Raw genomic sequence first — 18,360 nt, 5'->3', positions numbered from 1 at the left:
TTCCTAGTTTTAAAGAATGATCCTGGCTATAAAAATGTATCCTTTTCTAAACACTAAGCTACTTATGTCATTATGTGCTTTTACGAATTCTGTTGGTTTTGCTTTTCTTTTCTCTTTAAAGGTGGATAATTGTGGAAACATCAATCTTTAAGTTAAACACCATATGCAAAAAACACTATTTGCATACATATTTAATAATTTATCTCTATAACATATGCATATGTGCATATACCAAAGACTGCAACACATAAAACAATTTATGATACATCATAATCTTATTTTAATTACAATATATGATTAAAATTAAATGGTCTATCATCAGGTTTGGTGTGGGGGGTATTTTAAATCAATTCATTTCCATAATTTAATGGTCTCATAAACAGTAAAATTGAATTGTTTTTCTAATTTCTTGGTATTTAGTTTTTAGATACACTTGAATTTCAGATTCATTATCAATGAAGTGTTGTGTAAGAGGGCATGTGTTGACATTACAGAAAAATCCAGCCGGTTTCAAATGACTTCTTGATACTCGTTTTTTGGTTTCCTTATACTTCCTCTTGGGTCTCTCCTTTCAGTGGCATCTGATAACATCCCTTAGTAGAGTGTGTTCCTCTAAAACACTTTTGAAACTACAGAGAGCAATGCAAAACCCCCCGTGAAGGAAGAACTTGTCACCAAGCCCTGAGTGTCATGTGGCTTCTCAATCTTCCATAGAGAGGCTGTCACCTGCCAATCCAACCCCTCCTGCTGTCGGGGAACATGTGCCAAGGGCCATGCCAACCTGTACACAGAATTTCTTTCCCACCTGGTCCCGCTGTCCTTCAGTCCCAAGTAAACACACAGAGGCATATATTAATTATAAACTGTTTGGCCAATGGATCAGGCTTCTTACTGGCTAGCTCTCTCTTAATTATTACCCCACTTCTATTAACCTAAGTATTTCCACATGGTCTTGATTTACCATAGAATGCATGGACCTGTTACTACTTCGGCGGCTACATGGCTTCTCTCTGGAGACTCACTCCCTTCATCCTCTCCCCACAATTCTCCCCATCTATACTTCCTACCTGCATACTGGACAATTCATCAACCAATAAGAGAAACATATATACAAAAGGACTTCCCCCATCACTAACCCTTCAGGTAAACATGGAATAAGACCTGGGTATTTACCCTGGAAACACAGAGCCTGCCAAGAGATGTTGAGTAAGGAAGGTAACACTGAATACATCATTGTTTGATAAGAGACCTCATTCCACTTGCAAGACTGTAAGTCAGGTAAATGAAACAACAAAGTTCTAAGCAGTGCAGTCCCTTGTATCTGTAAGGCCAACCCTCAATTCCTACTGTATTTTCTAAACATGAGAACATGACATTAACTAACAATTACAATAACTTACTCAGTAGAACAGGGAATAGAGCTAAGTGTTTAATTTTGGCTACTAAGTACTGATTCTCCTACTTTTTAGCTTTTATCATTAGCCACAGCAACTTCTAACCATGGTCCTACTATTTCAAGGAGTGATGACACCTGTCTAAAAATCCAAATTTTAAGTATACAAAGTCTACTTTTGGATGAAATAGTTATTTGTGTATATTAAATTAAAATATGAAACAGAAAGCTCCGTAGTCCCTTTATGGTTTTAGTACACTGAAGGACAATAATACCGAGAGTGGTTCATATTTTCAGCAGATATCTATATTCATCCCAGCAGTGGGGTAATCTTTCTGTATGCCATGTAACCTCTCACTGGTTAATAATAAAAGCTGTTTGACCAATAGCCAGGCAGGATAAGGTTAGGCAGAACAATCAAGCTGAGAACTCAGATGAGAGGAGAGAAAGCCAGGCAGCTGCCGAACAAGCAGGACGTGTAGAAAATGTGGTAATGAGCCTTGAGCCATGTGGTAAAACATAGATAGAAATATGGGCTAATTTAGTCTACGGCCATACCACCCTGAATGCGCCCAATCTTGTGTGATCTCATAAGCTAAGCAGAGTCGCGCCTGGTTAGTACTTGGATGGGAGAAATATGGGCTAATTTAAATGTAAGAGTTAGTTACTAATAAGCCTGATCTATTGGTTGAGCATTAATAATTAATATAAGCCTCTGAGTAATTATTTAGAAGTTTGTATGGGACAGGGCAAGACAGAGAAACTTCCATTTATACATCCCAATGTGTTTATGATTATACATTTTGTACAAAATACTTTAAATGACCTGAGTTTAAAGAGTACAAGATATGCCTTCAGGTCTTATTTGTTTTGATAAATGCCAATTATTGATACATTTGAACACATTCTAATAAATTTTAACTTTTACCCCTATGAGAAACTGAAATAGTAAATTTGTTATAAGCAAAGCGAAACCAACAAAAAGAAAAAAATTACTTTTTAATTTTATCCCATAAAATCCGTATTTTTATGAAGTAACTGAATAAATGTTTTCACTTGCTTCAGAGTTTGGGAAACTATTCTCTAATGTCAGGGTGTGATTACCCTCTAGTTGTTTTCACTAAGATCGAGGGAGACACTGCATTGTAGAAAAGCCACAGAGTAAACTGGATTCTGATTGTTTTTCTCTGTATGACTCAAGAAATATATACATATTTCCTTCTTTCATATGCAAAGGTAAAATAAAGAGGGTTATTTCATGTATGTGTGTGTATGTGTGTGCGTGCACGAGTATGCATGTGTTTGGTTTTTTGATATTTCTTTTGTTCGTTTTTTTATGCCTAATGTACCTTTCATTTTTTTCTGCATCTTAGTTCTTTCAGAATTTACTGCTCACTAGACACTAAGCTGTAAACTAAAACCATAAAGGTGTATATGTAATATATAGTTCCTGCCCTAACAGAGTCTGTAGTTCAATAGGAGAGAAAGGCCTGTGACAACTGCTGTAGTCCTGTGTGACAAGGTGAGTGATGGTCAATATTTAGTGAGCATCCATCAGTGCTAGGCTTTCTGTATACATGATTCCCATTTTTCTCACAAGAACAGCAAATCACTGAAGAAATGTTATCCTTACTCATGTTGTACAAGTGAGGATGTGAAGCCCAGGAAGTCTATGTGACTTGACTACAGCCACATGGCTCAAAGTAAGGTCAGAGCTTGGATTTACACCCTGCTGACCTGACTTAGAGCCAAGCATACTGTATCTAGAAAGAGTGATAAATAATGGTTCAAATGCTTCTACAGAACCATTGCAAGCACGTAGGGGACAGAAGTGGCCACACATCCTAGTTCAGTTGGAACTTGTTTATATTTCTGCTTGTTTATCAAGTATCAAGTAATGGTGTCCCCTTGGTACTCAAAAAAATCTGTGAGAGTGAGAAATCATATCACCCTGTTTCATAAAGAGAACACATCTGAGCTTACATGTATGTAAAAGAAGCAAAAGCTTGCCAGCTGAAGAGTGATCATTCAAGGAAGGTGGAGATATCACAGAGAGAAGGAACGCTAGGTATGGCTACAAGTAAACAGAACAGCACACTCTGGAAGCTTGGGCATCTGCACAGAATGCCTTTGGGCAGATACCAGCCACAGCAACACAAATACTCTCCATGTTGCAGTGAGGCTAGATTGTGAAAAACATGCATTGCTCAGTGGCTTTGCATTGCTCACTAAATGAATACCCTGTTCCACATCACAGCCAGCATCCTGGCAGATGAGCTTTGCTCCCTGTCCTCATCAGAAGTCACCTCCGACAGTGTTCACGGTACTCCACTCCCAGTGGCCTTTCCTGTGGCCCCCAAATAGGAAAGCACCCTCCTGCAGAAGACATCCCTTCATGTTCCCCAGACCTGCTTCATCCTGTCCAACCCCACCCTAGCTTCACACCTTTACAGCAGTTGCTTAAAAGCTGTTTGATTCTGGCACTCAAGGTTATAGTGCACCACTTCAAAGGAGTGGATGAATGAAGTGTTAGGGACCATACATTGCATCGCAAGAGTACCACATTTATAAAGGAGATTAAAAACACAGAACTGACTAATGTCAATGTAGCAGGCATAGGTCAGAATAAAAAACTATGCTTGGGGAAGGTGGTACCTTCACTCCATTGATATCAAATAAGGACTTCGATATCAAAATAAGAAAAAATGTGGCCAAGGTGCTTGGCCCCTCTGAGAAAGCTAAGGCTGTGCTGGGGTGAGGCTCTTACTTCATCCTGCAGCTAGCACCTCACCAGCAGTCCAGTCAGCATGCTGACCTCCGTCTCCAAGCTTGCGTGCATCTAATCCACCCTCATCATATGTTGAGGATAAGATCAACACCCTCGTTAAAGCAGCTAGTGTCAACGTTGAACATTTCTGACCTGGCTTGTTTGCAAAGGCCTTGGCCAATGTCAACATTGGGATTCTCATCTGCAATATAAGGGCTGCTGGGCCCTACTTCAGCTGCTGGGGTCGCTCCAGCTGCAGCCCTGACCCCTCCACAGTCACCCCTACTGAGGAGAAAGTAGACTGGACACAAAAGAGGAGAAATCTGAGCAGTCTGATGTTGACACGAGCTTTGCTCTTTTTTAATAAACCTCTTTTGTTAGTTAATATGCCTAGTAAAAAGTGGAAACTATATTGAAAAGAAAGGGAGGGAGGGAGAGAACGAGGAAGGGAGGAAGGGAGGGAGGGAGGAAGGGAGGGAGGGAGGGAAGGAAGGAAGGAAAAAGGATGCTCCATATCTGCTTCCTGGTATGCCTGAGAAGGGCAGAAAGGGTTCTCTTTCTCTAGGTAACAGTTTAAAACCTCGCATAGATGAACACAATTGGTACTCATGGTAAACTGACAAAGACATGATTATCCTTAGTATGCTGATACAAAGCAAGATGTTTAAAACTTTCGCTAAAATAAGTTTCAAAGAGGCAGGCACACAAACAGGTGAAAAGTGTTAGGAGCGTAGGATGCACAGGGAGGCAGATGAACCTCAACTGGGAGCCTTTATCAAAATGAAAACAGCCTGCAAAAATAATGAAAATTGGAAGATTCTAACTATCAGGAATTATATTAGGAAGCAAAACACATTAGCAGAAGCGCAGGATATTTTTAATGGATTTTAATTCTTTCTCCAGTCTTTGTTGTTATTTGCCAGCATGCTTTAGGATGGTTGAAAACCTCAATTTGTTTTCTCATTAGCCTCATTCTTTTCCACTGGCAGACATCAATTCTCTTTTCATGGACCCTCACTTCAGAAATACACAGACTAAAATACTAAAATGAATGTGGGGGTTATATTCCCCTTATGATACTTACACAAACATTAGCATAGTAATAAAGTCAAAATGCCTTAGAGTGCAATGTATATTGTCTACAGAGGTAATTATCAAAAGAGACATTCTGGGATAGGGACGTTCTAAGATTTTCCCTCATTATTGTTGAATGAACATTTCTATAAAAAAAATTATAAAACTGGCAAAACTAGGTAGATAATAGCAAATTGGTAAACTTTGGTGACCTTTCTGCCAGAGATCAGTACAACAGCAATTAGTAATGACTGAGCCTCAGGGCTGGCAAGATTGCTCAGTGGTTAAGAGTACATACATTCCGTTCTTGCAGCATACCTGAGTTTGGTTCAGAACACCTACATCTTTTTTTTTTTTTTTTTTTTTAATCTTTTAAAAAGAAAGAGAGACTGACTGACTAGTCTAGGGCTCTAAGTCTAGGCATCAATGATACAAAGAATTTAGCAAAAATATGCCACAGCTCCTGAACCTGATTAAGGAGATATGGAGCCTAGAACATGGCCATCCCTGGCATAGCCATGGTTGAGTCAGGAATGCGCATTCACTCAAGACTTCATCAGCTCTCCACAATGGAAAGTGAGGATGAAATAAGGAAGCCGGCTAATGTGTATAAACTACTTAGCGTTAGAAAAAACACAAAGACTGGATGTGGTGGTGCATGTCTTTAGTCCTAGTACTTGAGAGGCAGAGGCAGAAAGATCTGTATGAGTTTGAGGACATCCTGATCTATATTGAGTCCCAGAACACCCAGAACTATGTAGAGAGAACATGTTTTAAAAGAAAACCCCACAAGCATACCAATTGACTGCTGCCTGGAAACTGTGACTATTTCCTCATAGCAAAGATTGGTCAAAAAAGAGTACAGAGATCTCAGAGCCTCTGCTAAAGAGGCCTCAGCTGGAGAGTGCCAGGTCCCAGCTAGATCTGCCTATCAGTGCAGAAACATCCTGAGTATCAGCCCAGCCTTTGTCCCCTATCACCAGGCCTTGGCTGGAGGTGAGTCTAGGACCAATTTGGGTGGACTCTCCCCTACACTCTTTCTGGGGGTTCACTGGGCTGGCCCTGGATCCCCCTGGCCCTGTGTCCTGTCCCCATTGAGAGTGCTCTTGAAGCTCTGATTCACCCCCACCGAGAGCCTACCCTCCCCCTACCCTATGCCCTATTCTGCCCACTGTCCCACTGCTCTGGTTGAGCACTGGGACAGAGGGTGGAGCCAACATTCCAGACACCTTAGGGGAACCTCCTGGAGTGGCTCTGAGCACACAAGACCATGTGGAATCACATGTAATTTCCACCTGCCTGGTCTCTGACCCTCACCACTGATCCTCTCTACTGGAGTTCTGGGCCCCTGCCAGAAATCCGCCTATCTCTGCAGGGACCACTCTAAGTTCCTGCCAGCAGGACCCTTGATCCCCCATCTCAGGGACTCCGCTAAAGAGGCCTCAGCTGGAGAGTACCAGGACCCAGGCTAGATCTGCCTATAGGTACAAGTAACATCCTGAGTCCCAGCCTTCGGGAACTTTGACCCCCCCCCCATCACCAGTCTTCTGCTGGAGCCTGATCGCTGACCCCATCGCCTGGCCCCTGCCTGTGGAGAGACCTCCAAGAGAGCTTGGGCCACCCAGAGCTATAGACATTGAACCTCTGACCCACATAAGCCCATCCGGGAAGTACCACAGAGAGAGGGAGAGACCCCACCAACACCTACTGGAAGAAGCTTTGAGAAGACAGCAATACAAGAAAACACCTAACAACAGAAAGACAAGCATGACACCACGAGAATCTAGGGAATCTACACCAACTAGACCGGAACACAACAAAGCAGGAGGAAATGACTTAAAAATTATCATCAAAAAATGATAGAGGCCCTCAAAGAAGATGTGAGAAAATCCCTTAAAGAAATAGAAGAAAACACAAACAAAAAAGTGAAAGAAATGAACAAATTCCTTAAGGAAAGTAAAGAAAGTACAGAGAGCCAAAAAAAAAAAAAAAATACACAAACCAAAGGAATGCTGGAAATAGAAAAACTGGGAACCACAGACACAAGCATAACCAACAGAATTCAAGAGATGGAAGAATCTCAGGCACATCTCAGGCACAGAAGATAAACTAGAGGAAATAGATTCATTGACCAAAGAAAACCATAATCCAACAAAGCCTTAACACAAAAAATCCAGGAAATGTGGGACACTGTGAAAAGGCCAAACCTAAGAATAATAGGCATAGAGGAAGGTGAGGAAGCCCACCTCAAAGGTGCCGAAAACATATTCAACAAAATCATTGAGGAAAACTTTCCAAATCTGAAGAAGGACATGCCCATGAAAGTACAAGAAGCATACCCAACCCCAAATAGGCAGGACCAAAGAAAAAAGACCCCTCAACATATAATAATCAAAACACCTAGCATACAGAATAAAGAAAGAATATTAAGAGCAGCGAAAGAAAAAGGACAGGTAACATATAAAGGCAGACCTATCAAAATTACACCTGACTTCTCCATGGAAACCCTCAAGGCCAGAAGGTCCTGGATAGATGTTCTAAAAGTATTAAGAGAACACGGATGCCAGCCTAGGCTACTATATCCAGCAAAACTCTCAATCACTATAGATGGAGAAAACAAGATATTTAATGACAAAACCAGATTTTCCCAATACGTATCTACAAATCCAGCCTACAGAAAGTATTGGAAGGAAAACTCCAACCCAAGGAAGTTAACTACACCCATGAAGATGTAGGCAACAGATAATCTAACTACACCAGAAACCAAGGGTAAAGCAGGACAAATATATTCACAATACCACTGCCAACAACAAATCTAAAACAAGCAAGCATCAACAATCAATGGTCCTTACTCATCCTCAACATTAATGGTCTTAACTCACCTATAAAAAGACACAGGCTAACAGAATGGATACGAAGACCCTTCTGCTGCATACAAGAAACTAAGCTTCAAAGATAGACATTACCTCAGGGTAAAGGGCTGGGAAAAGATCGTCCAATCAAATGGACCCAAGAAACAAGCAGGTGTGGCTATCCTAATATCTAACAAGTTAGACTTCAAACCAAAATTAATCAAAAGAGATGAAGACAGTCATTTCGTATTCATCGAAGGAGAAATCAATCAACACAAAGTCTTAGTTCTGAATATCTATACCCCAAATACAAAGGCACCCACATTCGTAAAAGAAACACTACTAAAACTCAAACCTCACATAAAACCTCACACACTTATAGTGAGAGACTTCAACACACTACTCTCAACACTAGACAGGACCACCAATCAGAAACTCAACAAAGAAACAAAAGAACTAACAGAAGTTATGTCTCAACTGGGTTTAACAGACATCTATAGAACACTTTATCTAAACACAAAAGAATATACCTTCTTCTCTGCTCCACATGGAACCTTCTCTAAAATTGACCACATACTAGGTAGCATAACAAAACTCAACAGATACAAGAGAATTGGAATAGTTCCCTGTATCTTATCAGACCACCATGCTTTAAAATTAGAGTTCAACAACAACACAAATAGCAGAAAACCTGCAAACTCATGGAAACTGAACAATGTGCAATTGCACCACACCTGGGTCAAAGAAGAAATAAAGAAAGAAATTAAGGACTTTCTAATATTCAATGAGAATAAGGACACAACATACCCAAACTTACGGGACAGCTTGAAAGCAGTATTACGAGGGAAGTTCATTGAACTAAGTGCCCATGTGAAGGAAACAGAGGATAACCTAAGAGAATTAACAGCACAACCATATAAACAAACTGAAAAAGAAAAACCATATGATCATCACCCTAGATGCTGAAAAAGCCTTCAACAAAATTCAACACCATTTCATAATAAAGTTCTTAGAGAGATCACGGATAACAGGAACATACCTAAACATAATAAGAACAATATACAGCAAACCAACTGCCAACATCAAACTGAGTGGAGAGAAGCTTAAGGCAATTCCTCTAAAATCAGGAACAAGACAAGGCTGCCTTCTCTCGCCATATCTCTTCAATATTGTACTTGAAGTTCTAGCTAAAGCTATAAGACAACAAAAGGACATCAAGGGGATCCAAATTGTAAAGGAAGAAGTCAAACTGTCCCTATTTGCAGATGATGATCCTATTTGCAGATGATGATAATTCACATAAGTGACCCAATAAACTCTACCAGGGAACTCCTACAGTTGATAAACACTTTCAGCAAACTAGCAGGATACAAGATAAACTCAAAATAATCAGTAGTCCTACTTTATTCAGATGACAAAGAGGCTGAGAAAGAAATCAGAGAAACATCACACTTTACATTAGCCATAAACAACATAAAGTATCTTGGGGTAACACTTATCAAACAAGTGAAAGGCCTATATAATAAGAACTTTGTGGCTCTAAAGAAAAAAATTAAAGAAGATACCAGAAAATGGAAAGATCTCCCATGCTCTTGAATAGGTAGGATAAGTATAATAAAAAATGGCAATCTTGCCAAAAGCAATCTACAGATTCAATGCAATCCCCATTAAAATCCCACCACAATTCTTCACTGACCTTGAAAGGATAATAATCAACTTTATATGGAAAAACAAAAGACCCAGGATAGCCAAAACAACACTATACAATAAAAGAACTTCAGGAGGCATCACCATTATGACTTTAAGCTCTACTACAGGCTGAAAACAGCCTGGTATTGGCACAAAAATAGAAAGGTAGACCAATGGAATCGAATTGAAAATCCTGATATAAACCCACACACCTATGAACACCTGATTTTTGACAAAGCAGCTAATAGAATACAATGGGGCAAGGACAGCATCTTCAACAAATGGTACTGGCACAATTGGATGATGGTGTGTAGAAGACTGCAGATAGACCCATGTCTGTTGCCATGCACAAAACTCGAGTCCAAACTGATCAAAGACCTCAACATCAATCCAGCCACACGGAAACTCTTAGAAGAGAAAGTAGGAGGTACCCTTGAACAAATTGGTACAGGAGACTGCTTCCTGAACATAACTCCAGGGGCACATACACTAAGAGCAATAATTAATAAATGGGACCTCCTCAAACTTAGAAGCTTCTGTAAGGCAAAGGACACAGTAGACAAGACCAAACTACAGCCCATAGACTGGGAAAAGATTTTCACCAATCCTACATCCCACAAAGGGCTGATCTCCAAAATATACAAATAATTCAAGAAACTAGTCAACAAAACACCAAACAACCCTATTAAAAAATGGGGTACAGAACTGAAGAAAGAATTCTCAATAGAGGAAATCAAAAAAGCTGAAAGACATTTAAGAAAGTGCTCAACATCCTTAGCTATCAGGGAAATGCAAATCAAAACAACTTTGAGACACCATCTTACTCCTGCCAGAATGGCTAAAATTAGAAACACCAATTACAACTCATGCTGGAAAGGCTGTGGAGAAAGTGTAACACTCCTCCACTGCTGGTGGGAATGCAAACTCATACAGCCATTTTGGAGATCAGTATGGCGGTTCCTCAGGAAAATGGGAATTAGTTTACCACAGGACCCGGCAATCCCCCTCTTAGGCATATACCCAAATGATCCACATCCATGCAACAAAGATATGTGCTCAACTATGTTCATAGCAGCACTATTTGTAATAGCAAGAACCTGGAAGCAACCTAGATGCCCCTCAATTGAAGAATGGATAAAGAAGATGTGGCACATCTACACAATAGAATACTACTCTGCAGAAAAAAATAATGGAATCTTGAAATTCGCAGGCAAGTGGATGGCACTTGAAGAAACCATCCTGAATGAGGTAACCCAGTCACAAAAAGAGGAACATGGTATGTACTCGCTCATATATGGATTTTAGACCCAGAGCAAAGGATCACCAGTCTATAATTCACACCACCAGAGGAACTAGGACACAAGGTGTATTCTAAGAGATTCATATAAAGTCCCTCACAGAAAGGGGAAGGGACAAGTCCCCCAGAGTACAGGAGAAGTGGGGGGGGGGGGAGTAGTGAATGGAGAGAGAAGTAGGAGAAAGAGAGGAGGAGGAGAGGAAAATACCTGCAACTAGGAAGATTGGGTCAGGGTATGAATAGAAGACAGAAGAGACAGAGAGAGGAGAGAGAAAGAACATAAAAGAGGGAGCCATTATTGGTTTGAAGAGAAAACTGAACCTAAAGAAAGATCTAGAGACCTACAAGACTGCTGCCAACTAACAATTTGAGCTTCCATGGGAAAGCTACCATAAATGCCCTTCCTGGATAGTGAGATCAACAACTAACTTATCCATGGAACCCTCATCTAATACCTGTTGGAAACAGGAGCAAACACCCATACATAAACACTGAGACGGACTAGAACCCAGATGCAGATGGAGAGGACAAGAACAGGTTGCAGAAACACATAGAGACAGCTGACCTGAACAAGGAGCAGCTAACGGGCTCCAAGACTGATAGCTGGGAATCCAGCATGGGACTGACTCAGGCCCCCCTGAATATGGGTCTCAGCCAGAAGGACTGAGCAGTCTAAGGGACCTCAGACAGTGGAACCAGGAGGTATCCCTGGTGCACAAAAGGACCTTGCGAACACATCCCCCATGGAGGGATAACTGCCTTAATCTAGAGACAGGAGAGAAGCCCTAGTCCCTACTTCACAGGACCTGTCAGATCTACATGACCTCACCTGGATGGCATTGCCCTACATGTGGAATTTGGGTGGAGGGATGGGAGAGGAGGGTGGTCAGGGTGCATGTGAGGGGGCAGAGAGGGTGAAAGGGAGGGAAGGAGGGAGGGAGGGAAGGAGGGAGGGAGGGAGAGGGAACTGGGAACGACAGATAAAATAATAAATAAATAAAAAGAAAAAAATATGTTTATTTTTAAGTTTTTTTCCTAGAAACTACATTTTTCAGTTTCCCTCATATTTACAATGCAAATATATATACAGTTGCATGGTATGTATGTATGTTTGTACATATATGTGTATATGTATATACATATATATAGTTCTTGTCATTTGCTAATTACCTCACTGGCAATAGGTCTTAAGTCTGTATGTTCTTACTTTTCCTTCTCCTAGAGCATACTTGTTATTAACTGTCTTTGTATAGTTTTGTATTAAGCCTAAATCTTTTCTTTAGACTCAAAGGGGAATTGTAGTGAGATAGCTACCCTGCCTGCACCTGTTGCACTGACCACGCCCATTGGGGCGTGGGGACAGGTGCAGGCATGGTGGATATCTCACTACACACACACACACACACACACACACATACACACACACACATACACACACATATATATATGTATGTAATCTTGAAACTGAATAAAGGTATTTTCCTCGCCAAAAGAAATATGGAGTTTAGTAATTTTTTATTCGTCTGCATCACATAGCTGTATTGCCTTGAAGATGACATTTGCCTGTGATTGACTTCAAAGCAACAGGTTTGATGAGACTTGCAAACCACCCCTCCCCCTTCCACCCCAATGTCTTGAGAACAACTCCTTAAATATGAATCTCAAGCAAATAAAGAGCCTCCAAAAGTGATGCTAAGGATTCTCTCATTCCAAATGTGTGCTTCAAAAGTCTCCACTGCAATCCTTCCCAGTATTTTGACATCTCACTGCTTATTCTAAAGGAACAAATTAGCTAGCTACCATCCTACTTATGGTATACTGTGCATTACTATACAGAACTGTAACTACTGTAAAATGAATGGAATATAATGATAGCATTTTTCTTATAAAATATAATCTTTTACCATGATATTCAAAATATTCATGATATACTGGGCATGGTAATGCATGCCTTTAATTTTGTCCTTGTCAGTTAGAGGAAAAGGGTTTCTGTGAGTTCAAGACCAACAAGGTCTACATAGGACACCCATGGCTGCTTAATAGAGAAATTTTGTCTCATAAAAACAAAAAACAAACAAAAATACACCTAATGTCCAAAAAAATTAGTATGCTTCTAAAGATTTTATTTTTAATTTACTTTCAGAACCAAAAATGCAAGTAAATTAAAACATTGCTCCAGAATACAAATTACGACTTTCATCATTAAATGCTCTTATAGCCTCAGACACACATGGAAGGAAAAAAGAATTTAAATTTTGCACTTTCTCTTGGTAAATAAAACTACTATTATTCTGTGCTCAATTAATGCCAATCAACTAAGTCTTTACATATACCATTTTTTTTAATATTCAAGACTTCATAATACAGTATTTAACATTCTTATTTGCTAAGAAAGCTAGCTGAGACTCAAAAAATGCTTAGAACATGTCTAATTATATCACTATTTGCTAGTAGCATCTCTCTGTAACCTGTGTAATGTTCTGCTTAATCAGAGGCACTCCATTAATATTTAATAATCAAGGAAATCCAACCATAGAAACAGCAGAGAGGCTGCCAGCATTCCAACTACAGCCTTTCCCAAGAGGTCAACAGAGATCGAGTACATACAGAACCTTTAGAGGAGAGTCGGGGTGGGGCAGTTGTTACTGCAAGATCCCTGGCCCTCAGAGCTGTGTGATAATATACATGTCTGTTACACAGCAATCAATAACTATGCAGGTAGCCTCCTAGAGTTGAAGAGAATATAATAAAAGAGGGTTTGTGAGAACTTATTTCAAGAAATGCTTTCTAACCAACCCTATGTGTCCACTCCTACTCTCCCTGAAGAGGCTGTTCCTTGCCCAGAATCTGAGGGAGAGAACATTACATGGGACCCCTGTCATTGGACAGGTAAGGTGATCTGGATGCTCACTGCCACGTTAAAACATGAATAAACAAGAAACTATGGTGGCATCTATGACTAAGGAGGGGAGATGAAGAGGAAGCCACCTGGCTGGGTCTCAAGACCCTGAGTCTGTGGTGCCAAACAATGTATAGATGGATTCCAAAGTTAGAGGGGGATTTCCTGATAAGACAGTAGCCTGAGCCCTTCAGACAGGACAGGAAGGCAACATCGAAGAGGAACAGGACTCGGCAGAGTGAGTCTTCAAGCAAAGCGTTGTGTCTGCCTGAGAGATGCACAAAAGCTTCCAACGTGCCCAGGATGGAATGATCCAGAATGTGACACTGCTGACATTCACCAGACCCAGAAAGCATAAATCTATGCCACAATGAGTGTTAAGAAAGACCTGACCCCCTTCTTCGAATCCCCCATGACAGTGCCCCTTACCAGCAGGAAGTAGTTTGGAAAGAACGACGCCCAATATCCCAAATATTGTGTATAAATGTTTGTTTTCATTTAATTGGACTTTGTTATATAAAATAAAATAAAAAAAAGAAAGACCTGACCCCTTTCCATCCTTCTTCTTCCTGCCCTAGGGAGAAGTGTGCTCCGGGGTTAGCTCCACTTGAGATAAAGAAACTGACTCAAGGTCCCTTTTCTTAAAAAAAAAAAAAAAAATGGTATTTCCAACTTGAAGTAAATGAAAGATTTTTGTCATGGAGTGACCAGAAAACCAGATGGCCCACATTTCCATCAAGCAATTAAGGAAGTCCCTAAGGATATCTTAGAGGAATAGTAAAAGAAAAGATAAATTTGCATGATTAGGATTAATACCGGAAGAGTTGCACTGGACACACTGCTTCCCAAGTTTCCAAGTTTAGGGAATGTTACCTCCTTTAGGTATTCCAAAAGTACCAGAAGACACAATAAGAAAGACTTAACTTTTTTCATCCTGTCTGCCCCAGACTTATTTGATCATGGATCCCTTCTGGTCCTATGTTCTGGAAGCAGAGACAGCTCTTATGAAAGTCACTCTACCTGTTCAGAGTACATTTCCCCAGGTGTCATGTGGAAGGCAATACTAGCACTTAATGCGTGTGTCATTTGACGGTAGGAAATTGTTTGATGACCATAAAGTGCTCAGCACTTAGTATTCTATAAATACTACGGAAAGTAAGAAAACATCCAGAGAAAGTAGATGCCATTACCCTCCCTTGTCCCCTGGGCTTTCGTTTCTTCAGTTGATCTCTATTCTCAAGAGAAATGTAAAATGTCAAATGCTGTTTCTGAGCCAATAAAAACTGATGTCGCTTAACATCACCATTATTGCATTTGGTTGTTCATCTACAGCTCTCCCACTCTGGCAGCATGGAGCTGCCTCCTTGACTCATACCCACAGACCAACTCTCCCTACATCCACAGTGGTGGCACACCCCTTTAATCCCAATACTTGGGAGGCAGAGGCAGGTGGATCTCTGTGAGTCCAAGGCCAGCCTGGTTTACAGAGCAAGTTCCAGGACAGCCAGAGCTACACAGAGAAACTCTGTCTCATAACCTCCCTCCCAATAAAAAGACCTTCTTTCCTACAGAGCTGCTAGTGTCGATGAAGAAGTCTTACAGAGAGGGATTTCATCTCATGTGTCTCCAAATCCACAGTGCTAACTCTCAGCCCTGTTCCCAACCAGGCTCTTGATGAGGATTTAGAGAAAAATTAAAAGGATGATAAAATGTAAGACAGTTACTCAGAGCTCTCGGTAGCACACTTGAATTAAAGAGTTGAACTAATTCATTTAAATAAATTACTTCATATTTCTTTCTCAAACATGTTAAAATTTTTACATTCTATTTTTCTTCTTTTGATGACATCCCTAAAATACAAAGTGTCTAATTTCCTAATATTAGAAGATAATGCCCTTTCCTGACTTAGTTATCAAAACCTCACCCCAAAAACATTTTAACTTACCTTGATCTTTCTTGCTTCTATCAAAAGACAAAATTAAACAAAGATCTAATTGGCTTTTCAAACCTAGAGTAGAGCAACTGTGAGGTTGGCACCAGAGAAGAAAGAAGCGGGGGGGGGGGGGGGGTTGAAGAAAGTTCTAGAAACAGAATCAAAAATTGTCCTACTTCCTTGGGAGTTACTCTCTTCACAGGATTAAAGTGAATATGGCAGAAAGGATCCATACTGTGCTGCTTTGGCCTTGGAGCAGGTTATGCCCTACTCTAGGCTACTGAGCATTCTACAAGACAATGGTTTCCCAGGCTGTGTGTTGCCCAGGGAGACTCCCATCTTCCAAACAGCTTTTGATTCCACTGTGACACAGGAGGAGGAGGAGGGTTTCAGCCCTGAGTAGACCTAGAAAGCTGCACCATCTGTCAGACCCCACCATCGAGCACACTGAGAAGTGACTTCTTCCTTGGGATAGAAAAAGAGTCACTCTATAAGTTTATTGGGGAGAACTGAAACCACGGGGTCACATGGGCACATGAAATTCCTGTAATGGACCCCAGGACCAAGAACACATCAGACACACCAGATCAGGGGAAATGTGTAACGCCCTTACCTGAACCCCATAAAGAGACAAACACCTAACCCCACATCACCTGGTATCAGTCATGTGCATCAAAGACCTTGGCTGGGTCCTGTACAACAGCCTGCGGGACTGTCTTTCTACCTGTTTGTTGTTCCAGACCTGAACCAGAGCCACCATTGCAGATGCACTTCAGCCTTCCACCTCGCAGCTGCATTCCAGCAGCCATGTCAAACCCTTATTCAGCAGCTCCAGCATCAGCAATCTCCTGGTACTGGCTTGGTTCATCATCTTATCAATACTGACTCTGTCTCTGGCCACTTCTGATATAGTCTCTTTAACTTGCTTTTATTCCATAATCAATACATAAACATACAGATAGGGATATCTTTTCTGTGTGATATGTGATATTAGAGTTTATATTAGCAATTAAAATTGAAATAAAAAGAGTTACATTCACCTTGACTGATTACCAAGGCAGGTGGATTTTATGACAAATTGCTGTCATAGAAAGTACCAAACTTCATTAATTTATTGTCCTTCAATAAATTCTGATGCAGTGAAAAGACTCAATCACAATGTTTCTGCATAGCATGCTGGTGACACTTGGATTTGTCCTAGATGCTCCTGGTTTTGAAAGACTGGACCCCTCGAATTTAGTTTGATTATGTGAGCTGTGAGTGTCTACCTTCTAGTTTGGCTTGGCCCACACTGGTATATTTCAGGAGATGCTGTAGACCAAACAGTTGTCTTCCCATAAGCTGTTCAGTGTGCTGCAAAATGAATATTGCTTTTTTACTGAAGATGGATGTGCCCTGGCAGGTGTGGCAGTCAGAGGACAAGCCTCCTGTGTTGTTCCTCACCTTCCCACTGTGTTTCACAGGCTTTCTACCCTACTGTCACAGAATAGGCTGGATTGCAGACATTCCCACTGCCATGTCCAGCTTTTACTGGACTCTGGGGATCACAATTATAGAGTATCCATCAGGCTAGCATGGCAAGCAGTTTACCCACTGAGCCACTTTCTCAGAACCTAGAGTTGCTTTTGATGTTCAACATGCTCAGAAATTTTTTTTCCTGTGCATAAATTTGCCTATGCACTAATGTTCTCATGTTTGCTTTTTCCTCATCTCTGTTACTCCTTCTGAGCTTGTTTGGCATCTTCTTGAAGCAATTCTTCTGGAATTTCCTCAAGAGGACACATTATGTTCTTGAAAGAGCATAGGACAGAGTAGAATTTCAGGTCAACAATCACTCCATCCCAGTCCCATAAAGCTTCCAGGACAATCTCATCTCGTGGCCTTAAGGTTGCTAAGTAACTACCATGTGGCTCTTGAGAGCATGCTTGTCCTAGTGGGCTACCATCACACCGGGATGTGTCTCCGTTCAGATCTATTTCAAATATCCTCCTGAAGTACAAGTAGGCCCATAGAACTGGAGTTCTCATCATCTTCACACACTCCCCACTACTTCTTCCAAATACTGTCTTCCATTTTAATCTCCTTCTGAGACTCAGGTATGACATATATGATGTAGAATGTGCTGTGTGAGCGTGAGACTCAGTCATGACACATATGATGTAAAATGTGCTGTGTGAGCAGTTCTATAGCTTTCTCACACATTATTTACATTTCATTTCTAGGACCTCTTCTTACAGCTTTTAAAAACCTAACCTGATTATTTGGGGTAGAGTTTTGCCCTTAACTGTACCTTTGAGAGAATACTGCATTCCCTTTGAAATATTAGCTATTTATTCTCGCATTTGGTATATAGGTCCACACACCCACAGTGTGTGCTAGCTGTTTCTGTGGTGTGAGCTCCTACTGATGTCCATGATTCTACATGTACCTTCTGACATTGTTACCACATGCTCTTA

The sequence above is a fragment of the Phodopus roborovskii genome, unplaced genomic scaffold, assembly GCF_943737965.1.
Source record: "Phodopus roborovskii unplaced genomic scaffold, PHOROB, whole genome shotgun sequence".
Lineage (NCBI taxonomy): Eukaryota > Metazoa > Chordata > Mammalia > Rodentia > Cricetidae > Phodopus > Phodopus roborovskii.
Note: the sequence above shows the minus strand (reverse complement) of the source record.